Source organism: Canis aureus, chromosome 20 (genome assembly GCF_053574225.1).
Source record: "Canis aureus isolate CA01 chromosome 20, VMU_Caureus_v.1.0, whole genome shotgun sequence".
In the NCBI taxonomy this organism is placed as follows: domain Eukaryota; kingdom Metazoa; phylum Chordata; class Mammalia; order Carnivora; family Canidae; genus Canis; species Canis aureus.
Window position 1 is genome coordinate 34,132,507 of NC_135630.1, and position 26,463 is coordinate 34,158,969.

Genomic DNA, 26,463 nt, shown 5'->3' on the forward strand with positions numbered 1-26,463 from the left:
TAGTTTCACTGAAGTATCTAGCATGATTCAATGTATCATATGTAAATATGTATATATGTGTATATATATATATACACAATATGGATGTGCACTTGTTTAGCTGTATAAATTTTTTAGTTTCTCTATTCAAAGCAAAGTCCATGAGGGCAGAGGGATTTGCTAAATTCATTTCCACTCAATCCTGAACATAATTCCTGGGTCAAAATAGACACTACATATTTGCTGAAGGAATGGACCTATAAGAGTTATCTTCAAATTTTAAATAAGATTTGTGTAAACATTTCTTCAAAAGACCTCATACATGATAGCTGAATGTATAAACAGGGCAGAAATTTGGTAAAAGTGTGATTTTTGTGGTTGAAGTGTACATCATCATCATAATAGCTGATGGCATATGGCACTATACACCAGGCTTTGTTCTAAGAACGTTGCATACATTTACACAATTTATCTTCACGACAAACCAATGATAGAGTTAGTGTTATTTTCCTATCAGATGCATGTAGATACTAAGGTATAGAGAGGTTAGGATATACACCCAAAGTCACACAGCTAATAAAATGGGAGAACTTGATTTTGTCTACTCATTACCACCCTTCTCTGGTCTTGTAAGTCCCAGGCCTCACAGGGTGATGTTGGAGAAACTCACAGAACTGAATTCCCAGGGGTCCATCTGGTGGCTGAGGAACAGGCCATAAGTAAGACCTACAAGTGACTGTACCATCTGGCAAGATCAGTCCTCTCATCTCCATGCATCCATGCATTTGTAGACGTTGTCATTTCCTTTTTCTGTTTTTCTTTCTTTCTTTTATTTTATTTTTTTTAGAATGGATGTCTCATCCTCTACTGCCTTGCAAACTGCTGGCCATTTTTCATGCATCTAGTTATGGCAAAGCTTTACCATGAAACCTAGCAGTTAATATGTCCCTCAAAAAATTGTGCATAATTATTAATGCAATTTTCATATCAGCTAACTATGACTTATTAATGAGTCTTAACTCCCCTAATAAACCATGAGCTCCTTGAGGATAAAGACCATGTGTGAGCACCTGGGTGGCTCAGTGGTTGAGCAGATATTTGCCTTTGGCTCAGGTCATGATCTCGGGTCCTGGGATCGTGTCCCACATCGGCCTCCCTGCAAGGAGCCTGCTTCTCCCTTTGCCTATGTCTCCGCCTCTCTGTGTCTCTCATGAATAAATAAATAAAATCTTAAAAAAAAAAAAGACCATGTGTTTGCTGCCTGTCCATGATGTTCTATTTATGAAAGATAGACAATAAACACGATGAACTTCATAAATGAATAAAATGTATGGCACTCTGGGAAGTTCTATGTATGCCAGGCAAAAAACAAAAAATGAGAAACAAGGCAAGGGGGTCTCAGGACTCAGAGGAGGCAGATGATGGAATTAAATAGGGTCACCTCATTGAGAAGCTATAATGGGGTAGAGGCTTCAGAGGTAAGGGGGTCACTGAGGTTTTGAGGAAAGAAATTTCTAGGTTTAGGAAAGATCTATGCCTATGGCTATTATGTGACTGGTGTGTGCAAGGTACAGCAAGTGGATGAGAAGTGTGAGACAGAGAGAAGATGGGAAAGGAGTGGGCTGGTAGACTTAGCATCTACTCTGACTCTAAATGAGGTGAGTGGTCCATGGAGTCCATGAGACGAGTTTCATTTTAAAGGTTCAATCTGGTTGCCCTGTTGGGAATAGATAGTAGGAACAGGAGATTTGTAAAAAAACAACTACTGCAGTAATCTGAGAGCACTGGCAACTGGAGTGGTAGCAGTGAATGTAGTTTGCAATCGCCAAGATCTAAAGGTATTTTGCTTGGACTTGAGCTGTAAGGGAAAAGCCAAGGGTGAGAACAAGTTCTTTGGCCTGAGAATTAAGACACACATCTGCTGAGATAGGACAAGCTGCTGGAGGACCAGTTTCAGACACATTAGGATTTTGATGTTCAGAAGACATCCATATAAGGGGGCCCCTGACCTCATGCTCACATTCTTCTCTTCATCTAGAATCCCCTGTATTCCACATTTGTTGTTTCCCTAATCATCTATCATCAAAGCCCAGCTCAAAAAGAAAATTTTTCTTGAAGCCATCTTTTATACCCACCACGTCTATAGAAAAAATATATATATTTATTTATGAAATACATAGATAACATTTTCTTTTTTCTAGCTTCCTTTGCTATAAGAATATAATTCTTATATTCATATTATATTCATATATTCTTATATGTATATAAAAACATAATATATATGATATATATGTGTTGCATTATATATGTCTATTATCTGATATATATAAAATATACTATATAAATCTCTTTTCTAGCTCCCATGCTGTAATAATATATAATATATAAAATTAAAAATAATATAATTTTATATATTATAACATAATATATAATATATAAACATTATACAAATATATATATAATTTTCACTCATTCATTCATACTCAATTTATATCCATTTAATAATGATTGAGCATCACTTGTCCACACACACTTTTTAAAGAAGACCAGCAAGATCTCCACTTTTGTGGAACTTTCATTCAAGTTGGAGGAAGGAGAAGAAAGTCAAGAAATAATGGGAAAGGAAATTTCAGATAGAAACAAGTCTTGTAGAGTACAGAGTGTGATATTGTGACACACGGCACCTGGAAATGAAGGGATATCTTAGTAATATAGTCAGAGAAAGGCTTTCTGAGGCAGTGAATATTGGGAAGATGTCAGTCACGCAAGGGTGGGGAATTCTAGATGTGCAGGCAGTCCAAGCAGAATGAAAAGCAAATGCACAATCAGTGAAATGTGTACAGAACAGCATGCAGGCCAGTAAGACAGAAGTGTGATCCATGAGGCCCAGGAAGGAGGTCTGAGAGCTGACATTGGGACCAGATTGCATGGTGTCCTCTGAAGCATGGGGAGGACTTTGGATTTTGTTACTGAAGATGGAGAAAAGCCACCTCCTCTTCCAGTCTTGAACCTTCTTGAAGATACAACACATAAATGATTCTGAGTATGGAGAATACTAGAACTTTATTTCTAGTAAGTGTCAAGAGGTATTATCATTAGTAATAATAGCAACCATTCATTATATATTCTGGGTGAGCATTTTGCACTTACTCTAGCAATATCATCTCCAAATCTTCCCCAAACCCTAAAAGTCACTGTCACCTCATTGCAAGGACATGTGAAAATGTGACTGAGACAGGCAGGTGACTGGCTAAGCCTGTGGTGGGGACAGAATTCCAGATTGGGTCAAGGCCAGTAATAGCAGGGTTCATCCTAAACCCAACTCTGTCCCCCATAGACCAGCCCTGCTTCCTTTGTACCAGGCTCCTGCCTCGATGTGCAGTGTAATTAGGCATGTAATTAATACTTATGTTGAGCACAATGACGCCATTTTCTAAAAAGAATAATGAACATATAGAATATGCATTGGAACAAAGAGAATCTACTGGGGCATGTGAAATTAAAATGTTGCCAGAAGGTCAAAATTAATTTTGAAACAGTGGTGGAACAGAGAGTTTTACAAAGGGAAAATAAAAACTGCATGAGCTCAATGAATAAAAAAGGGCAAAACATCTATCTGGAGGTCTTTTGCCTTTGCTGGAATTCATTGACTTTTATTTTGGCTTCAACTCTTTGAAAAAGTTCTGCCTAAAGGATTTCCTTAATTTGGACTTAATGTGGCCTGTGGAAGTAAAGTAGAGTTGGGAGGGTTGCAGAGGCTGAGTGGAGGCTGGGAAGAGTCCAAGACCATCCAAAGATATCCAGAATCGATGTGGTGCTGGAGGCAGAGCAGTGAGGAGGGGCTTTTCAATATTGGACAGTGTGATGACTGCCAGCAAGCCAGAATCAATCTTGCTTATGAAGGCAGGTGCCCTCAGAGAACACAGCACCCAGAGAGCTTGATATTTCTCTTGTCTTTGTCTCCTGGCAATTGACAAAGTCTCCCCACTACAAGTATTTCTCAACTGCATTCTTCAGGATTCATAGTTTTCAGATCTTCAAGGATTATTTTCACCTTTCCTCATCATTGGTTGAAAGTTTAATTTTTTTTCATAACCAAATAGATGATCTTTAAATTATCAGATTTAATTTATTAAAATTTATTCTGATTTAATTAATCAGAAAAAGGAAAAAAAGAAGCAAAATTCCTGTAACCCTCACCATATAAGCACATTATTATGTAACACATTAGGTTTCATGTACTATGTTACTAAATATGTATAGTTCATTGACCTGTATACAGTTGACTCTTGAACAATGCAAGGGTTATGGGCACCAACGCCACACACACAGTCAAAAGTCTGTGTATAAATTTTGACTCCCCCAAAACTCAACTATGAATAGCCTACTGTTGACTAGAAGCTTTAATTGACATAAAATAGTCAATTAATACATATTTTGTATGTCATATGTATTCTAAGATTGTATTCTTATAGTAAAGGAAGCTAGAAAAAAATGTTATTCAGAAAATTACAAGGAAAATATATTTACAGTTCTGTACTGTATTTATAAAAAATAATCCACATGTAAGTGGTCACACACAGCCTACTAGATAGAATAATAATCATTTCTGTTTATATATTGCAGCTTCCTTATATACTCGATGTCCAAAACAGAGTAGGCATTAAACATATATTTAAGAAAATGACCAATCTTGGTCATGAATGAAGATAATTATAGTGGTATCCCTAAAACAAATAATTTAGTGACCACTTAAGTTTTATCAAACATTTTACATGGAAGTTTCTCAGTCATGGTAAAGATTCTACAAGTTAGCAATTGCCAGCTTCATGGATGGGGATAGGAGGTTGCATAGTTTCCCCTAAATGCATGTTCACTCACAACCGCAGAATGTAACCTTATTTGGAAATAGGGTCTTTGCAGATGTAATTAGTTAAGTATCTTGAAATGAAATTCAATGAACACTATCCTTACCTTATAGAAAGTAGAGTAGAGGCAGAAACAAGGCCACATGAAGATGGAGGCAGAGATTGGACATATGCTGTCACAAGCCACAGAATGTCAAGGTGCCACCAGAAGCTGGAAAAGACAAGGAAGGATTATTCCCCAGAGCTCTGCAGGGAGCATGGCACTGCTCACATTTTGATCTTGGACTTCTAGCCTCCAAAACTATGAGAGACTAAGTTCCTCTTATTTCAAGGCACCAAATTTGTGGCATTATTTTTATGGCCACCCTAGGAACTGATACAATGGGCAAGGATGCTCTCAGCCTATCAGTTCACTTCTCTGAGCTTCAGTTTTCATGCTGGCAGATGGAGTGGGTTTGGACTGTTCTGTGTTTCCAGGAGAGACACTACACCTTGTACAAAGTTCCTCAAGCTATCAGAGAGGGGCAGCAGGAATTCTTCAGCATATGCAGAAAATGGGGTAGACATCAACTAAATGATGAGTTTAAAATGCAGTCCAAATAAAGCCCTTTCTAATGCAAGTATTCTTAATTTTAGAAACAGTTTATGTCAGACCTTCCCGGCCTCACCTCCTTCTACAGTTTCACTTTTATGAAAATAATACAGTGAATTGGTCTTGTGACTCTCTTTTTCAGGGCCTATTAAAAGTATCATGACCTGTATCAGTCAGCCAGTCATCTTTCTCTTCTCGTGGATCCCACTTTATAACAGTAACATGTGCTCTAATAACATTATTACCTCCAGCCTCTCCTACCAGAAATGTCAACTGAGCAGGCCCTGTTTTCCATAGCCTCATTCAGATAGGGCATTCCTATTCCTACCTTTGTGAAAGATCCTGCTAAACATGTAAAGGATTATTAACCTAAAAGTGTTTAAAGATTCCTTAAACGATTTCCTCCATTTTAGGCAATACAGGACTACAAGGAGAAATTTAAGGTGAAGCCATTTAACATCATGGAAGAAAGGTTTCTTTTGGTATAATCTGAGTTTTCAGATGTCATTTTCTACAAAACTGTTGTATTTTAGTCATTGGCCATATATTGTATTTTGTTCTGATCACAGATCCCATGTCTCAATTTTCCAGAATTGTCCAATGTTACAAAAGTATCTTATTCTATTACTTTAACTCTCTGCCTTCTTCCAGTAATGTAGGAAGTAGTCAGGAAGGTCAACAAGGTGCCTTGGGCTTCCATAGCTGAGCCCCTTAACATAATTCAAGATTAGAGGACATTTGAAGATAAAAAGAGAAACAACCTTGAATACAATGAGAAAAACACTATTATATCTATCCTGTGATACTCAAGTAACATCAGTATTGTAAGGCTAATTCACCACTCCCTTAGAACCTAGAAGTTCGGAAGAACTCAGTTAGAATACAAAATCTATTAGTGAATATCCGATATTGACTAAGCCATTACTTAAATTTTCAGGGCCTCCATTTCCATGTCCAAAAATTAAGATAAGTAAATGCTCCATACATTTGGAGTAGTTTTAACTGTTAAATTATAATGAAGAACACCTAGTACCATAACTAAGTGTTTTGGTAATTCAATAAATAATAAAATTCATAATCTCATAGGGCAAATCATCCCTGAGTTCTACAAAAGTCAATAATAATATGGTAGAGTTAGGTCTTAGTTTCTACTATCAGAAAATCTTAGTTCTCAGTCACCAAAATAGCTCCTTTTGGGTGAGGGTTCCCTAGGGTGCCCAACTAGCTAGGACTAAGCATAATTACAAGGGAGAATTAATTACTACCTATTGTTTATTGCACATCTACTACAAACCAAGCACTGTGCTAGGTTCTGTTTTAGGAGCACTTTTTTCTTGAGACAGTCTGAGTTGAATTTTCTCTACTAAACTGAGAATTGTCCTTATCTTCAAGAATGATCTGGAACCTAACCCAGGAACCAAATGTGTCCTTGCTGTGAGGGCTCAGGGGCTTTTCCTAGACTGTTCTGTCTTATCCTGATGAATCTCAGTTTTCAAGTTCTTTACATCTTATATTCTTAGATTGGGGTACTGATACCTAGATTTCATGAAAGCATAGAATATGCAGTGATATTGATCTTATTTCACTTTGAAAGAATTGTTATATCTCCTAAAATTCATCAGTGGACATTGGAAGCAGTAAAGAAAGAATGCTCTAGCCTCTAAGACAGGAAAATGGAGTGTTCCTGCCCCAACCCAAACTATTCTTGATGGAGACCCCAAAACTCAGATGGTGACATCCAAGGGTTATTTTTCTAACCCTGTAGTAACCTCATGCCAAATGTCAACACTGCTAACATAAGCTCCCTTCATGAAGCCTTTTCCTTTCTTGTCTTTCATTTAGAACTACACACATGTGTTTTATCCTTCTTCACCAACTCTTCTTCCCTAGAATTTCCTTCTCTGAAGGATATCTACAGACCATGTTCCACAGAATTCAGTCTTGTTCTGTTTCCTTTTTCTTTTTCTAGTCTCTCCATATAATCACCCTAGATGATCAAAAACATTCCATTAAATAGAATCTATAAGTGTAAGACTCTGATCATTGTTATCAAAGTGAAATAATGTGCTTTGGAATCATGTATGCTTCAAGGAGAGATTTCTACTTAGATATCTCAGAAGCATCTCAAATTTTACATGCCAATGCTATGCAAAAATCATTTTAGAAAATAATATAAATGTTTATAATTAAACTGTGAAATTAATATGTCCTGCTTTTCAAAATGCTCACGCCATCTATAGGGTCTGTCCTAAACTTCCTCAGAGAGCCTCATGTTTCCTTGCCATGAGGATCCATGAACTTTTCCCACAGGCCCTTTAGGTTTTCCCAGAAGAACCTCAATTATTATTCATATTAATCAGTTTTTCTCTGTTAGTATCTTCTGTAACTTGTGTGATTACTTGCTTTTGTCTTTTTAAAAACTAGACGATGTAAGTGCCATGAAAAGAAAATCAAAGACTCTGTTACTCACAACTGTAGCACCAAAGCCCACCATAGATTTGGCCTGTACATTTACTGCTTAGAGAAGTGATGGGATGGTGAAGGAAGAAGCCTATTGGAGGGGGTTTAGCAGGAAGTAGAAAGTGTGAAGATAAACTACTTTTAAGACTATTTCCGGGGGTCCCTGGGTGGCTCAGCAGTTTAGTGCCTGCCTTTGGCCCAGGGCGCAATCCTGGAGTCCCAGGATCGAGTCCCGCGTCAGGCTCCTGGCATGGAGCCTGTTTTTCCCTCCTCCTGTGTCTCTGCCTCTCCCTCTCTCTGTCTATCATAAATAAATAAATAAATCTTAAAAAAAATAGCCTATTTCCATGAATTTGAAGCAGACAAATACAGGAGTAACCAAATGAGAGAGGGGAAAAGAGAATTATTTGTTTCTTTTTTATTTTAAATATAGAATGTACCAGAACATATCTATTGCTAATGGAAATGATTCAGCATAAATTTAGTTGCTTGTATTTCAAGAGAAACAGGTTAACAAAGCACAGCAAGAAGAGTTGAAACACAGGTCCTAGATGTGAGGGAACTGACCTTTGATAGAGAGACAATCCTTTCTTTGCATAGGGGTTAAGAAAATAAAGCTGAGTAGATGTGAGACAACTGGTTGGTTATAGGAAAATGAGGTATTTTGTTTTTGTCAATTCTTTTTTCCTCTCAGTGCCATTTGAACAACATCATACTTGAGAGTGGGGGTAGAAGGAATGGTATGGCATTCCTATAAAGATAGGTGCTATACAATATTTACCAGAAATGAAAGATGATCCTTCTAGGAATACAGACAATGCCATATACAAGTACCCATTTTAACTTCTACTACAGTTTTAAAGTGAAGCTATTGAGAATGCTTATGTGATTTTCCCCAGCAGCTCATCACCCAGCTGAGGGTTTCACCCTGTATTTGGACTATGGCTATGACTATGGACTACACCATTATCATAAATATCTTTTTAAAAAATATTTATTTACTTATTATTTGAGAGAAAGAGAAAGCACGGGGAGAGAGGCAGGTGGAGAGGGAGAGAGAGAATCTCAAGCAAACTCTCTGCTGAGTGGGAGCCCAACATGAAGCTCCACCCCAGGACCCTGAGATCATGACCTGAGCCAAAACCAAGAGTCAGACACTTAACCAACTGAACCATCCAGGCACTCCAGAAATATCTCTCATTCAACAACTGCAATCAAGGAAGCTTATAAGAATTTTAATGTTCCCAGTCAATTAAAATATGAGTTGATCTCTGTTATTATGCCTGTTTTACTGATATGGAAACTAAAGTCAATGGCATCAAGTGATTTACTCAAGCTCTCATACCTTGGAAAGGGAGTATCCCAGATTGCATCAACAGGCCCTTGACCTCATTAATTTGATGACCACATGTAAAAATCAGAGCTACAAAGTTCAGAGCTCAGGGGAGGAGGTGACAGATGACTCAGTTGAAGGACCAATGCTCTCAGCCTGAAGAGTCAACTGTGTCCCAGATGCAACCCAGTCAGAAAACACCCCAAGGGCACTCATTGGGTTCCTTCCTAGCCTAATGTATTTCCAATGTTCAGAGTCCAGACAGTCCCTGACGACATGACAAGTTTTTATTTTATTTTTTTATGCAAATGGAAAATGAGCCACTTAGAACTAAACTTACTGTTCCCTCTGCATGATGGCCTCCTGTGGGTGTGGCAACTGCCTTCCTGGTCAGCCTCTCACTGTCAAGTACCATCTCTTCCAACAACTTTCCCTCTTGACAATCTGCCTCCTCCATTTCTCTTTGTTTAAACCAGACATAAATCAAGGTCCTTTGCTTTTATATAACCCAATAAAAAGAGAACTAAATGATTCTCAATAACTGGATCCAAGTGCCTAAGTTGAGAGTGACATATTTGCATCATGTCAGATATGAAACTGGGTTGCTTTATCCTCTCTAAACACATCTGTTCTCATAAACACATTTTAAGGAATATATTGTTTACCAAAACTCTGCTGTTAGCTTTTTGTTCTTGTTGTTAATAGGCCTGATTTCAGCTATGGCTGTTAGAAAGAAAACAAATCATGTTCTTTATTTGAGGACTTTGAAGACAATTCTTTCAAACATCATTTTACCTTAATACAGTAAAAGCTATGTTACATTTAGTGCTGTTAGCAATAGATACCGAATTGTTCCTATATTAATTAGGAGAAGAATATGGTCTGGGCTGTAGTACTTTATTAACATGTGCTCTAAAATTATATTTGTTTACTTACATATAACCTGGGTTTAGCAATATCTACCATATGCTAGATCAAAACTCAGAACAAAAAGACTCTTAAGTGTAATATAACACAAGAAGTTTAAATGGCTTTTAGTTGTGGATTTTAATCCCATCTCTGCCATGGGTCATTAATTAGTCCTGACACTCAGTTTCTTGCTGTATGAACTGAGGTCAAACAGCACTCATTTTGCCCAGTTGTTTTAATGGCTAAATGAGATAATGTATATGAAAAGACATATCAAATAACAAGAATACAATGAGGATATTTAGTTGTTATTGTATTTCTCTTCCTTATCATAGCTCTTTACAGTCCTATATAAGGGTTGATTAAACCAGTAACCACTGCAAATATATGATAATTTAAAATAGTAATGTAAATATAAAGTTTGTTAATGAAAGATGTGTTATGTTCTTGGCTTGAGTCACAAGGTACATTTGCTGTAGTGATTGCCCTAAGCACATGGAAATGTTGAACCAGAATAATGCCAAGTTTGTACAGTCAACTCTTGACATTTTAAAGCTGAGAAAATGAAGACACAAAATGTTAAATATAACTGGCCCAAGTAGGCTGTCCTACAACATTGCAAATATGACATACTTGAGAAAGGAATGCCTTCCAAGTCATCTGTAAATAAATCTTTGGGTTTATAAAGAGGGTTAAGAATTCCTGATATAACATAATTTCCAAATATAGAATGAGAATGAAAGCCTAGACCAAGCCCACAATTGCATTTGTGTTGTCAATGACAATAAAATAACATATCTGTGGTTGAATGGGTGGTTCAGACAGCCAGGCTTCTCCAGGTCCACCATCAAGTAGCTGACCTGTTCATCAGTTGGTTCCAAAATGAACTGAACTCAACTGGGTAACTGTCAGAAGGCTGCTTCAGGTCCTTCCATGCTAATATGGACTTAGCACAGAACAGGAGAAGGGATCTGGAGCAGAGGGATCCTCCCTGACATCTTTCTTACATTGTATGTACACATGCTTAGGATCCACCCCACTAGTAATGAACAAGAGCAACAAAACTGTCATCCTTAGTTACAGGGGACCAAACTACACAAGTGCAATTATTTATTCTCTACATATTTCTCTCTAATAGTTGGACCTGTTAATATCTATTCTTCGTACCTCTCATCCTCTTGAGATTTTTGGTATTCACAGCATATGCTGCTTTGGAACAATCTGCTAGATACCACTAAGTAATGATAAACTGGAGCTGTGATCACTCCTGAATAAGGCAGAAAATCACTTTCAGGGAGTTTAGTCTAGCAGCCTGTAATGCAATGGTAAGGTTATGAATGTATATGCTCACATGTGTGTGTTTGTGTTTAACATTATGTGCATGTTCAGGTGTCTGTATATCAAATAAAGGAAAACCACCCATATGGATTGAATTTTATCTCCTCAAATTCATGCATTGAAGTCTTAAACCCCAAGTACCACAGAATATGAACTCATTTGGAAGTAGGGTTATTATTAGATATAATTAATTAATATGAGGTCATACCAGGGTAGGATAGGTCTCTAATTCAATATGACTGGTGTCTATATAAAAAGAATAAATTTAGACATAACCATGCACATGGGAGAATGCCTCATAAACGTGAATACAGAGATCAGCGTGATATGCCTATAAGCCAAAGAACACCAAAGATTGCCAGGAAACCACCAGAGAAGTTGGAGAGTTCTGGAACAGATCTTTCCTTGGATCCATAAAAAGGAATATGGACATATCAATGCCTTGATCTCCAGCTTCTAGACTCCAGAGCTATCAGGCAATACATCCTATTGTTGAAGCCACTCAATTTATACCACTGTTACAGCAGCCCTAGAAAACTCATGCACTCAAATGAGAACAAGCAACAACTGTTGATTCAAAAATTGCATGTATGTATATACGCAAGAAGAACTTCAAATACCATATTATTCAAAGATGCTCATTTTCTGGAAATAGGGTTCAAATTAACAAATTCATGTGATGAGATATGCAAATACTTTCCAATCAGAAAGGAATAAAATCACTTCTAAAGGACCCTTAGGATAAAAGCATTAATATTTAATAAAATAAAACCTAAAATATTTACTCTTAAAGTGCTAAGTTCAAAATGACAGTGACAGTCAAATATCAAACCTCTCAACACATTATTATACACTTAGTGTTTTTTGAATTAATAGGAGCTAGATAATAATAACTTTGGTGTTTACTGTGTATCAGACTCTGTACTAAATGATATACACACATTTACTCATTGAAATTTCAAAATGCTCTTATGAGATTGGTACTACTATTACTAATTTTATAGGTATAATACCAAATTTTTGAGAGTCTAAATGATGTTCTAAGATCAAATCAGCAAATACATGATGGATTCGTATCCATTTAGTTCACACCCTTGAGAACTGCTCTATATTATCTGCATATATTGTACTATTTGAAATTTTACCAAATTGCCATCTCCTTAAGAAATTCTCCATTTTCTACATGAAGGCCTGGGCTTTACCCAAGATGTTTAATTGTCCACGCTCTTTTCCTTAACAAAGAAGCATATTGCAGCCTCTGCCTCACCTTCCTCAGACCTCATTCATTATATATTTCATGACACAATATAAAGCACTATATCCACGGAGCTACCAAGAATAGGTTTCAATGCTATTCTACAATCTATAAATATGCTATTTAATGCTACTGAAATTTAATTTATCTATAAAATTTTTTAAAATCTTACTTCGAATAGTTTGCATATGTTGAGAAAGTGTGCCTAAAACATAAATGCAGGAGTATATGCTCTAAAAATTCTGTAGTGTTCAGAGTTCTGGAAAGATAGCAGAGTAGGAAACATTAGAAATCCATCTTCTGGGCAGCCCTGGTGGCGCAGCTGTTTAGCGCCACCTGCAGCCGGGGGTGTGATCCTGGAGACCCAGGATCGAGTCCCATATCGGGCTTCCATTCAGGGAGCCTGCTTCTCCCTCTGCCTGTGTCTCTGCCTCTCTCTTCGCTCTCTCTAAGTGAATAAATAAATAAATCTTAAAAAAAAAAAAAAAGAAATCCATCTCCCGACCCATGTAACAATTGCAATGACAGAATCGTTCCAATGTAACCATTTTGGAACTCTCATCTGTTGGAGGCTTACAATTGCCAAGGGAAGGCTGAGACAGTAAATTCTGGTTAATTTCTGACACTTTAAGCTTTTACACATTAGCACCTACCCATTCGCCATCCCAGCCACATGGCAGGCAGCCAGGCATATTTTCCTGAAAGGGGAGTGAAGGTGAGTGAAAAGGACCTTGCCCTCCATATATTGGGCACCTGTGTTCTTATGCTGTTTGCTACTTCTGATCACAGAGATGCAGACATGGATTTAATGGGTTGGTACCCTTTTAACCCCTTTTTATTTCTACCTTTTTGTATAAAAAGACATTAAAGACTAAAACATTCAAAAACAACTATATATATGGGGGAAATAGAAAATGGCTATGCATGCCCAAGCAAAGGCCCAGTAAAGACCTGAGAAGACCTTAAGTTTACACCTCAGGCTGATTCTTTGCACAAGATTTATTGTTATAGAGTAAAGACAACCTACATCAATAAAATAATAATAGTAATAATAATAACAATAAGCAGAAACTACAGTACCTGAGAAAGGAAGAAATCTGATTTCCAGAGTTACCACACTATTAAATGAAATTTCCAATTTTCAACAACAACAAAAAACACAAGACAAATACCAAGAAATAGGAGAGTATAATCCATTCAAAGAAGAAAAATAAATCAACAGAAACTTTCTCCAAAAAGATCTTAAGGGAGATATACTAAATGAAGACAAAAGCAAATCCTTAAAGATGCTCAAAGAACTAAAGGAAAATGTTGATAAGGTTGATAAAATAATGTATGAAAAAAATGGAAAAGTCAATAAAGAGATGGAAAACCTAAAAAGAAACCGAAAAGAAATTTTGTAATTGAAAAGTAAAATAACTAAAATGAAAACTTTACTAGAGGAACTCAAGGGATTGGAACAGGCAGAAGAAATAATCTGCAAGCTTGAAGATGCATCAATGGAAATTTTCAAGTAGAAATAGAAAGGAAAAAAAAAAAGCTGGAGAAAATGAACACAACCTAAGAAATTTATGGAACAAAATCCAATGAACCAATATGTGCATTGCAGGATTCTTGGAAAGAGAAAAGAGAGAAAGAAGAAGAAAGAATTTTTTAAGAAATGACTGAAAACATCCTAATGGGATGAAAGACATGAGTACAAACATCCAAGAGGGTCAACAAATTCTAAGTAAGATAAACTTAAAGAGATCCATACAAAGACACATTATAATTAAACTTCCACAAGACTAAAACAAAGAGAGGGTCTGTAAAGCAGCAAGAGAAAAATAAATCATCACACACAAGGGATTCTTAAAAAGAAAATAAGAGATTTATCATCACAAACATTAAAGACCACAGGCAGTGGACCAATATATTCAAAATGATAAAAGGAAAAAAAATAAAGAAGACGATATCAGCAACAATACTATATTTAGCATAACTGTCCTTCATAGTGAGGAGGAACTTAGGATATTCCCAGATATACAAAAGCTGAGTGAATTAGTTACCAGTAGACCTCCTCTCCAAGAAACACTCAAGTGAGTCCTGCAAGGTGAAATGAAACACCACTAAACAAGAAGTTGAAGCCACATGGAGAAATAAAGTAAAGGTAAATACATGGACAATTATAAAAACCAACATTATTGTAACAGTTTATAAATATATTTATTGCTTTACATGAGTTAAGAAAATAATATATTAAAAAAAAAAAAAAACAATCAATAGGAGCACCTGGATGAATCGGTGGCTAAGCTTCTGGCTTTGGCTCAGATTGTGATCCCAGAGTCCTGGGATTGAATCTTGTCAGGCTCCTGTCAGGGAGCCTGCTTCTCCCTCTGCCTATGCCTCTGCCTCTCTATCTCTGTGTCTCTCATAAATCAATAAATAAAATCTTTAAAAAAAATCATTGATCAGAAGGTAGTATTATTATAAATTTGGTTATAACTCTAAGTCTTGTTTTCTGCATAATTCAAGAGACCAATGCATTTAAAAGAGTTGTTAGCTTAAATTTAGGGGCATAGAATGTAGAAAGATTTAATTTTGTGATATCAACAACCAAAATGAATGAAGATAAAACTATGAATGGCAGAATTTTTGTATGTTATTGAAATTGAGCTGGGATAAATTCAAATTAGAGTATTATAACTTTAGAATGCTAAATATAAGTCCCATGGTAACCAAAAAGAAAAGTCACTATGGAATATATATAAAAGGAAGTGAGAAAGGAATTCAAATAGTTCACTACAAAATCATAAACTAAACACAGAGAGGACAGGAAATGAGAGACAAAAAGCTATAAGGCACATGGAAAGCAAATAGAAAAACACTAGAAGCAAATAACTCCTTAACAGTAACTACAGGAAATATAAATGGACTAAAATCTTCAGTTAAAAGACAGAAATTGGCAGAATGGGTAAAAACATATGATCCAAGTATATACTATGTATAAGAAAATCACTTTAGATCCAAAGACACAAGTAGCTTGAAATTTAAGGGATAGAAAACATACTCCATGTGAATAACAATGACTAGAAAGCAGGGGTGGATATAGTACTATTAGGCAAATAGACTTTAAATCAAAAAAGATTAAAAGACATAAAGAAGGAATTATATATTAGCAAAGTTTCACTAAAGAAGAAATGACAGTTAAAAATACTTTTGTACCTAGTGACATACCATCAAAATATATATAAAGCAAAAACGGACAGAATTGAAAGGGAAAATAGACAATTGTACAGTAATAGTTGGAGATTTCCATACCCCAAGCTCAGTAATGGATAGAACAATCAGACAGAAGATAACTAAGTAAAAAAGAGGACTAAGCAACATGATAAGCCAATTAGATGTAACATACATGTACAGAATATCCAACAAGTGCACACACATTTTTCAGAAGCAAAAATTAGATGTTTTCCAGGATTGGCCATATGTTAGGCTACAAGTTTAGTCTCAATATATTTTATTTTATTTTTTGAAAGATTTTATTTATTCATTTGATAGAGAGAGCACAAGCTGGGAGATCGACAGGCAGAGGGAGATGGAGAAGCAGGCTCCCCACTTAGCAGAAAACCCGCTATAGTGTTCAATCCCAGGATCCTGGGATCATGACTTGAGCCAAAGGCAGATGCTTAACCTACTGAGTCACCCAGGTGCCCCATCAATATATTGTAAAAGATAGATATCACACAAAATATCTTTTCTGATCACGGTGGTGTGGAATTAGATATCAATGACAGAAAGAAAACTGAAAAGTTCACATACTTATCAAAATTTAAAAACACTCTTTTAAAAAAACTAATGAACCAGAAAAATCATAAGGGAAATTAGAATGTACTTAGGAGTGAAAGAAAATGAAAATACAGTATATCAAAATTTATGATACCCAGCAAAATGGAACTAAAGCACATATTTATAGCTATAAATGCTTATGTTAAAATGCAAAAAGAGATCTCAAATTAAATCTAACTTCAAAATTTAAGGAACTAAAAAATAAGAGCAAACTAAAGCAAAAGCTGGCAGAAGAAAGTAATAAAAATTAGAGAAGACATAAATAAAAGAGAATAGAAAAACAACAGAATAAACATATGAACCCAAAGGTTGTTTCTTAAAAAGATCAACAAAATTGATAAACCTTTAGATAAATGGGTTAAGAACAAAAGAAGACTTAAATTACTAAAATTAGAAATGAGAGTGGGGACCTTACCACCAATTATACACAAATTAAAAAAAAAAGATTAGAAATAGTACCATGAATAATTATACATCAACAAGCTGGATAAGATATAAAATGGATGAGTTCATAGAAACACAAAACCTACCAAAACTAAGTCAAGAAGAAATAGAAAATCTGAGTAGTCCTATAACTAATATGATTGAATCAGTAATCAAAAGTCCCTGACAGGGACGCCTGGGTGGCTCAGTGATTGAGCGTCTGCCTTTGACTCAGGGCATAATCCTGGAGTCCCAGGATCAAATGCCAGCCACATCGGGCTCCCCACATGGAGCCTGCTTCTCCCTCTGCCTATGTCTCTGCCTCTCTCTCTCTCTTTCTGTGTCTCTCATGAATACATAAAATCTTTAGAAAACAAAAGCAGAAGTATTTTGATAAAGAAAAACTCTGGACACAATGACTTCATGGATGAATTTAACCAAATAGTTAAAGAAGAACTAATAACAATCATTCTCAAACTCAGGAAAGTAGCAGGATAGACAGTCAACAACAACAACAAAAAAATCGATTGCATTTCTACGCACAAAAATTGAATATGAAAAGGAAATTACAAAAATAATCCCTTTAAATAGCATCAAAATTAAGAAAGAAAGAAAGAAAATACTTAGTAATTAAATTAACCAAGTAGCTGAAAAACTGGTGTAATGAAAACTTCAAAATTTTGCTGAAAGAAATGAAAAAAATACATCAATAAATGAGAAAGCATCCCATATTCATGAATTGGAAGGCTTACTATTGTTGAAAGGCCCATACAATCCAAAACACTCTACAGATTCAATGTAATCTTAATATTAATATTAAAATCTTAATGATGTTGTTTGCAGAAAGAGAAAAACATATTCTGAAATTCAACTGGAATCTCAAAGGTCCCCAAATAGCTAAAACCATCTTGGAAAAAAACAAAAAACAACAACAGAAAAAACAAAAAACAAAAACAAAAACAAAAAACCCTACAGGACTCACACTTTCTGATTTCAAAACTTTCTGTAAAGCTATGGTAATCAAAGCAATGTAATACTGACAAAAGACAGACATATAAACCAAAAGGAATTGGATATTGACCAAAAACAAAGCTTCACAGATATGATCAAATTATTTTTGACAAGGGTTCTAGGATAAGCCAATAGGGAAAGGGCAATTTTTTCAACAAATGATTCTGGGAAAACTGGATTATCACATGCAAAAAATTGAAGTTGATTTCTTAACTAACATTATCCAAAGAACTTAATTCAAAATGGATGAAAGGCCAACATGTACGACCTAAATCTATGAAACATTGGGGGAAAAAAACATAGGATAAAAGCTTCATCACATTTGGATTTGGCAGTGAGTTCTTACATATGACACCAAAAACACGGGTAACAAAATAAAATTATAAATAAATAAATAGGCAAATTGGACTTCTCAAAAATTTTTTTAAAATTGTGCATCACAAACATTAACAATAGAATAAAGAAAGTACCCCATAGAATGGAAGAAAATATTTTAAAATTATATACCTAATACATGTCCAGAGTATACAGAGAATTTGTAAAACCAGACAACAACAGAAAACATATATGATTTAAAAAATGGGCAAAATGGGATACCTGGGTGGCTCAGTGGTTGAGTCTTTGGCTCAAGTCATGATCCCAGGGTCCTTGGATTGAGTCCTGCATCAGGCTCCCACAGGGAGCCTGTTTCTCCCTCTGCCTATATCTCTATCTCTGCCTCTCTGTGTGTCTCTCATGAATAAATAAATAAAATCTTTAAAAATAAATTAATTAATTAGAAAATAAAAATGGGCAAAGGATTTGAATAGATATTTCTCCAAAGAGGATCCACAAATGTCCAACAAGCACATGAAAAGATGCTCAGTATCACTAATCACTAGTGAAATGCAAATCAAAGCTATACTACCTCACACATTAGGATAGCTACTATTAAGAAAAAAAGTAAAGAAAAGAAAAGAGAACAACAAATGTTGGTAAGAATTTGGGGGAAATTAGAACCTTTGTTTACTCTTGGTGGGAATGTATGGTACATCCATTGTGGACAATGGTATGCTCATTCCTCAAAAACTTAAAAATAGAATTACCATATCACCTAGCAATTCCACTTCTGGGCATATACTCAAAAGAAATGACAGCAAGGACTCGAAAAGTTATTTGCACACCCATATTCATAGCAGCATTATTCACAAGAGCTAAAATATGGAAGCAACCCACACAACCATGGTTGGGTGAGGTAAACAAAATGTGATGTGTACATACAATGGAATAGTATTCAGCTTTAAAAAGGAGGGAAATCCTGTAACACACTATAACATGGATGAAATTAGAGGACATCGGGTCAAGTGTAATAAGCCAGTCACAAAAGAACAAACATTATATGATTCTACATAAATGAGGTACTTAAACTCATAGAGACAGAAAGTAGAATGGTGGCTTTCAGGGCAGGAAGAGGGAGAAATGAGAAGCTATTGTTTAATGTGTATAGAGCTTCCATTTTGCAAGGTGGAAAGATCTGTAGAGATGGATGGTGGTGATGGTTTCACAACACCATACATGTATCTAATATCACTGAACTATACCAAGAAATGTTTAAAATTATAAGTTTTATGTTATGTACATTTATTAAAATTCATTTTTAAAAATTCTGTAGTGCTTAAATCTCAGTTTTATTTGACCTTAGTATTGTATATATGGATTAATATGCTTGGTAGAACTCAGGGCCAGGATCACCCAGACACCTATTAGTGAGCTGGCCATCTAGGCCTCTGCTAGAGGTATCAGTCTACAAAGGATGCTAAAATATCAACAGATATATCAATGGGATATAAGGTGCCATTTAACATTGGTTTCAGCACATAATTGGTAAATAGTAAATTATAAATCATTTTATCTTGCATTGAGTAGAAGTTTTAAAAATCCCTTATTTTGAATATTAGTATGTGACAAGAAGACATTATTTGTTATTTGTTATAACGTGTTGCCTTAAGAAAAAGGAGAATCCTAGAAACGAAACTGTCTTTCCCTTAGTGTGCACAAAATCCTCAAAAATCAAAGTATTTGAAGCCCTTGAAAACAGTTTTAGGAAATAGACACAGAACACAAAATAAAGAAGCTGGAGCAGATTGAAATGACTCCAGCAGAGAAACTAAGAAACCTGTGGGAAGGAGTGAAGAGAAAGAGATGTCAGATAAGTAGTCAAAAGCCAGGAAATCTAAACACAAGATAGGAAGGGGAGAAAATGGAGACTAAGTAAATGCCATCTGGAGAATGATTTTGCTACTTCAAAGCTCAGCGCTGGGCCACGGGAACTCATCATCTCTGTCTTACAGGATCTTCAGCAAGCTCTACATTTTTCCCTGATGCTCCCAGAAAAGTCTAGTTTTGTTTGGGGATTATCCATGAGAAATTTGAAGAAAGGACATCTTCTATATGAGTGACAAACATCAGTAAAAAGGTATTCAATTTAGATTAAGTGAAACTCTAATTTTTCTCTGGTTCCAGTTTAACAGAATGTTGGGTTGAAGGGAGGGGTGATTATGACCCTGCCAAGGGCATCCTAATGTTCTGTTTGGCCTCAGGTAGATAAAAATTAGTTTACTTACCATGGGCCTATTCAAAATATTTCACTGCCAGCTCTTTCAAGGTACTAATTAAGAAATACCTACAGTTATGTTTAACTAAGCCTGAATAGCATGGGCCATGATTAAAACAGCACCCCCAGGGCAGTACAGCATGATATTTCAACTCATAAGAATGGAGTTCTTCTAGATTACCCAGGATTTTGTTGCTTCTTGGTTTCAATGTTAGATAATTAGTTGAACTGGGAATTGAGCCACATACACAGGAAGGTGGAGTCTAAAGGAAGATGTGGCCAGGATTTGCATGCAGAAAAATGACAACCCTGGTGAAGTGCCTTAGTTGGCTTCCTTTACAGTCACCCGATAGAAAAAAAAAAGCCCTGGGGAATGTGTTATAATTCTATTTTCTGAATGTTATTTTTCTCAGCCTGAGGAAGACTGATAATTCTCTCTGAAACAAGAAACAAGGTCTTGAAGAGGGTATGGAACTATTTTAAAACCATGAAATGATTGTAGAGGAGTCCCTATTGGAAATCTATGTAGAAGAAAGTTACAATATTTATGCCCCAAAAAGCCACCATCCAGAAACTATATATTATACAATGGTCATAAAGGAGAAAAACAGAGGGCTACCAATTTGGTGTGCACAAAGGAGCTACAGTTCCTGCTGCTTCTAATAATAGCTACTGTAATAGGATGCTGAGTGAAATTTTCCTAGTTGCTCCATAATTCAGCATTCAGAAAAGAGCCATAAATGAATGGGGCCAGATACAAAGATGAGATGGAAATATTTCTGGAATGATTGCCACTGGATAACTTCAACCCAGGATGTGTAATGGATGACTGAGGAGGGGTAAGGAGAAACAAAGAGAGTCATTTTTAAAAAACATTTTCAGTCCTAGGGAATAAAACACCCATGGTACCAAAGACGTTACTCTCTCCTATGATCCCCCTCACCAATTCACCCCAAAAGCCAACAGATAATAGGTAGTGGAGCTCTGAGAAAACCATCCTCAGAGGTTGAGTATGTCAAGAAAGATAGATGGGCATTTCACTCACCAGATGATGTTCACAGCATTACAAATCTATAGGGCTATCCTAATGCTTCCTGACAACATTATATTATGAGAGTTCTCTAGGAACTTGAAGTGTGTGCCCTCAGAAATGCAAACAAAGAGGACTATCTGCTTTTTGTCAAACAAGTTGATATTTGAACGTGGGAATTTTATAAGAGTAGCCCCAACCAATAGAAATAAGTATGCTGCTCCCCTCCCAGATTCCCAAACGCCCCCGGGAGACAGAAGCAAGAGGACCTCATAGTCTCGTGGCTCCTTCTGAAGAGAAAATGTTGAAAGTGGATTATCGATGAAGGCAGCCAATGAAGAGACACATATGCCCCTCTAAAAGTAGCCTTCATGTGGGACTACTTTAAATTTAAAATCTTCTACATAACAAAGGACATCATCAGCAACACAAAAAGCCAACTGAATGGGAGAAAATATTTGCAAACCATATATCTGATAAAAGGTTAATATAAAAAATATAGGACATACAACTCAATAGCAAAAATAAAATAAAATTTTAAAAATTCCACCTAAAAATTGGCAGAGGATCTGAGTATACATTCTTCTGAAGAAGATATACAGATGGTCAACAGACACATGAAAAGATGCTCACCATGATTAATCCCTAGGGAAATTCAAATCAAAACGCTAATGAGATGACCTTATATGTGTTAGAATAGTTGTTATCAAAAAGAGAACTAAAAAGTGCAGGTAAGGATGTGGATACAAGAAAACCCTGGTACACTGTTGATAAAAATGTAAATTGGTACAACCACCATGGAAGACAGTATGGAGGTTCCTCCAAGAATTAAAAATAGAACTACCTTATGATCTAGCAATTCCACTTTGGGGTACTTATCTGAAGAAAATGAAAACCCCAGGTATATGCATCCTTATGTTCATTGAAGCATTGTAATTCCAAGATATGGAAACAACCTAAGTGTCCATTCATGGATAATTCATATACACACATACTGGAATGTTTTTCAGTCATAAAAAAGAATGGAATCTTGCCACTTGCAACAATATGCATGGACCCTGAGGACATTATGCTAAGTGAAATAAGTCAGAGAGAGACAAATGCCATATGATTTCAGTTATATGTGGAATCTATAAATAAATAAATAAAACAAATAGACCTCGTGGATACAGAGAACAGATTGGTAGTTGTTAGAGTCAGAATGTGGGGTGGTGGTCAAAATTGGTGAAGGGAGTGAAGCAGTACAAACTTCCAGTATAAAATAAGTCATGGAATGTAATGCACAGCATGAAGACTATAACTGTTGATGCTGTATTGCATATTTGAAAATAAATCTTAAAAGTTCTCGTCATAGAAGGGTCCCTGCATGGCTCAGTTGGTTAAGTATCCAACTCTTGATCTCAGTTCAGTCTTGATCTCTAGGTCATGAGTTCAGGCGTCATTTTGGGCTCCATGCTGGGTGTGGAGAATGAATGAAATAATTAATTAATTAATTGATTTTTAAAAATTCTCATCACAGGAAAAATTTCTACGACTACATATAGTAAAAGATGTTAAGTAGACTTATTGTGATGATCCTTTTGCAATACATATCAATATGAAATCACTATGCTGTCCACCTAAGACTGACATAATGTTTTATGCCAATTATACCTCAAAAAAAAAGTAGTCTTCAGTGGAAGACCGTACACTCTATACACATAATACCAGGTCTGCAGATGCCTTACGCATTAGGGGAAGGCCAGGGCAATTCTGCATCGTGTCAGCACCCTGCAGCTGCCAATGACAATTACTGGCTCATTATAACCCTTCACTCAGAGTTCAGAAGAGGGATGGCAAGGAGAAGTGAAAGAACAAGCCATGCCCGGTCTCCTCTGAAAGACTTTCACCCTTGGTTATAGCCAATGGGAAGGAGACAAAACCTTTACTGTATGAGGTTGAATTTATACACTATCCTGGACTGAATTTAGTAATCATAAATAGAAAGTTATGTAATGTTATAATGTTTTCCTCAGATGGGAGAATGTGCTTCAACTCAGCAAGCTGAAAATAGAGAATAGAAAAAAAATAATACTAATTTTTATATATTAGGCTATATTTTCTGAAAAACTCCATGTTCTAGGTGCTTTGTGTATTTCCAAAACCCTTTGAAGTGACGTTATTAGATCCATTTTTCAGACAAAGAAATTGAGGATGAGAGCAGCTTATCCAAAGTAGAGCATAAGTTAGATTCAGACTTGTGTCTGATACATAAAAATGCTGTGCTCCTTTCCATACATAACATTGTTTTCTCTGGTTTCATTGACCCAAATCACATCAATTTCTTTAATATACATATATTATCTAGCTAACTGGAAAAGATTTTAGGCATATATGTATGTATTTGAAATGTATTGCCTTTAAATTCCTTAGTACTACCAGTTACTCAAACTAAATACTGACAAAGTAATTTGTGTCAACACCCTTGCTAAATGTTCTATATTTTATCACCTTTACCCCTATGAGGTAAGGATCTGTGATAGTCAGCTCTCTGTGTCCACTTGGCTAGGCTATAGTACCCAATTGTTTAGTCAAATACTAGTCTAGATGTCTCTGTAAAAGTAGTTGTGGATGTGATTAACATTTACAATCAGTTGACTTTATGTAGAGCAAATTACTCTCCATGATATGAGTGGGCCTTAGCCAATTAGTTGTAAGACTTCAGAGCAAAACTGAGGTTTCTCAAAGTAATTCTTCCTCAAGACTGATATAGAAATCTGGCCTGTGTTTCAGGTCTGCTCGCCCTCTCTGCGAACTTCAGACTCAAGAATATAAACATCAATGCTTCAATGAATTTCCAGCCTGCCAGCTTACCCTGTGGATTTCAGACTCTCCAGCCCTCATAATCTTGTCAGCCAATTCTTTAAAATATCTCTGTCTCTCTGTCTCTCTTGTACACACATACTCTCTAGGGAAACCTGACTAATACAGTAACTTCATTTTCGATTAGCGATGAAGTTCAGAAAATTCATATTTTCCCAAAAGCCAAATGACGCTTCCCAAGAGCTGAAGGTGGATTCTTCTCTTTGAAATCCCTTTCATAGGCTGTCAACTAATGCTTCAAATCATATTTAAGTCAGAGATAAAGCACATATTTTCTTATTTGCTCATAACCTTCCCCAAATGCATTACTAAACATTTTTTCTCTGGAGTCAAACGATATTCTGCAGTATATAAATGGAAGGAACTCATGGACACAGGTGTCTTCCGGCCTCCACCCTTCTAAAGTTCCAAGGTTGTGTGTGGGGTTAATAACCATTATGATGAGGTGGGAGGTCCCCCCATAGTGTCTCCATAGCAACCAGTCCGGCTACATCTGTCCAACATTAGCTGTTGAAACACAATGGGTCCTTCGAAACCTGGTATGTTGGGGAGCAGTTATGCTCAGCAATACTTATTTGCAGTCAGAGCCTTTAAATCTTTCTCTTCTGAATCTATTTTCTTACTAGGAATTTCTTTCCTTACTTCTTATCTGTTTTTCACCCTAGACCAGCCTATTCTCCATTCTGTAGTTCCTAGATATTCTATTTGATGGTTTGAATTCTGGGCCTTCACCTTGAATTGTATAACCCAAGGCAACTCACAGCAGAAGCCTTGACTGGCAACAAGTTCTGTCAAGAAAGTGTGATTCTGTACTGCATTTGCATTGTTACAGCACATTTCCACTGTTGTGCTAGGTGGCCCTCCTAATAACTTTATGCATTGGGAAGATCAGTGTCACTATCTGCATTTGACAAATGAGGACAGTGAGATTTTTTAAAGTTTAATTAGTTTTTCACATCATGTAAATAGACAAAATACAAACTGGGGCGTGGGTCTCTTTAGGCCTTACCAGATGAACTTGCTTCTGCTAATTGGCTCTCTCTTTGTCTTGACAGGAAATATGCCACCCAGTTGGGGATTTTATTTACAGCCTCAGAAAAAGAGACTAAAACTGATGTTTGATTTGATATAATTAGTAAAACAGGGTCACATGCTGTAATTGATTTTTCTGAACTTTTATTTTGCGTTTGGAAAAATATAGACACACATGAAAAGCACTGTAGTGAGTATCTGCAACATAGCTAAACCACTACTACTTATTTCAGAAAATACTATCAAGCAAATGCACAATTGTCAAAATACAGATTCTTCCTAGAGAATATTGTTGTCTCACTGTTCAAAAGAATCATGGGCAGGAACAAGGAGATTATACTAGAACACTAGGAATTTTGGTTTCATATTATTTCAAAGGAAAACATCTAATTACCATAAACATCAAAGTGGGTCCTTTTACTTAGAACCTCACTTACTGAACAGAAAATCTAAAATTGTTTTGCTCTTATTGTTACTTTCGTAATGAGCAACTATCATAGGCCAAGCATCATTCTAGAAGTGGTAAATAGAGAGTATAAATCAATTTCACAAAAACCTTCTGTGTAGAGCTGCAGTTTCATTCAGGGCTGAAAGTCTCCAAAACCTGTACCATTTTCACTCCACCTGCCTGTAAATGATAGATTTTCTTATGAACCAGAGTTACTTTTATGCGTTTGCATGTATCTTCATTCCTGCTTCTTCATTTATTGCTCCATGAAAACAGGAGCACCAGAAAAGAGGGGCATTTATATTTTGCTTCTCAAGTGTGAGTCTTAGGTATGTTATTCCAGGCTTTATAGAAAGAGTAGATCATGCTATGTGCAATTATTCACAAGGGGAATGACCAAGAGCATTTAGTGATAACTGGGATGCTAATATTGATAGTCACAGTAGCATTGCTGGTGTAAATGACTGGTACAATGGTGTCTTTTCTTGGATAAAAATTATTA

At 36.1% G+C, this 26,463-nt stretch overlaps 2 long non-coding RNA genes across 11 annotated transcripts in view; one reads left to right on the forward strand and one right to left on the reverse strand.

Annotated features, from left to right (window-relative positions):
• Window positions 1-1,350: 1,350 nt before the first annotated feature.
• LOC144291660 (uncharacterized) lies at window positions 1,351-13,177 on the reverse strand. Its single transcript, XR_013359034.1, has 3 exons — window positions 12,907-13,177; window positions 4,954-5,058; window positions 1,351-1,837 (listed from the first exon to the last, which is right to left on the reverse strand). It is a non-coding gene; the product is annotated as an uncharacterized LOC144291660 (long non-coding RNA).
• A 118-nt stretch (window positions 13,178-13,295) lies between these two features.
• The window catches only part of LOC144291659 (uncharacterized), an 87,016-nt gene continuing 73,848 nt past the window's right edge, over window positions 13,296-26,463 (forward strand). For 9 of the 10 annotated variants that reach the window (XR_013359029.1, XR_013359025.1, XR_013359027.1 and 6 more), the window contains exons 1-3: window positions 13,296-13,449; window positions 20,327-20,451; window positions 24,392-25,020. This is a non-coding gene — a long non-coding RNA (uncharacterized LOC144291659). Of the gene's footprint in view, window positions 13,450-20,326; window positions 20,452-24,391; window positions 25,021-25,536; window positions 25,641-26,463 lie in introns of those variants that run through there. The other variant, XR_013359024.1, reaches the window with a different exon arrangement.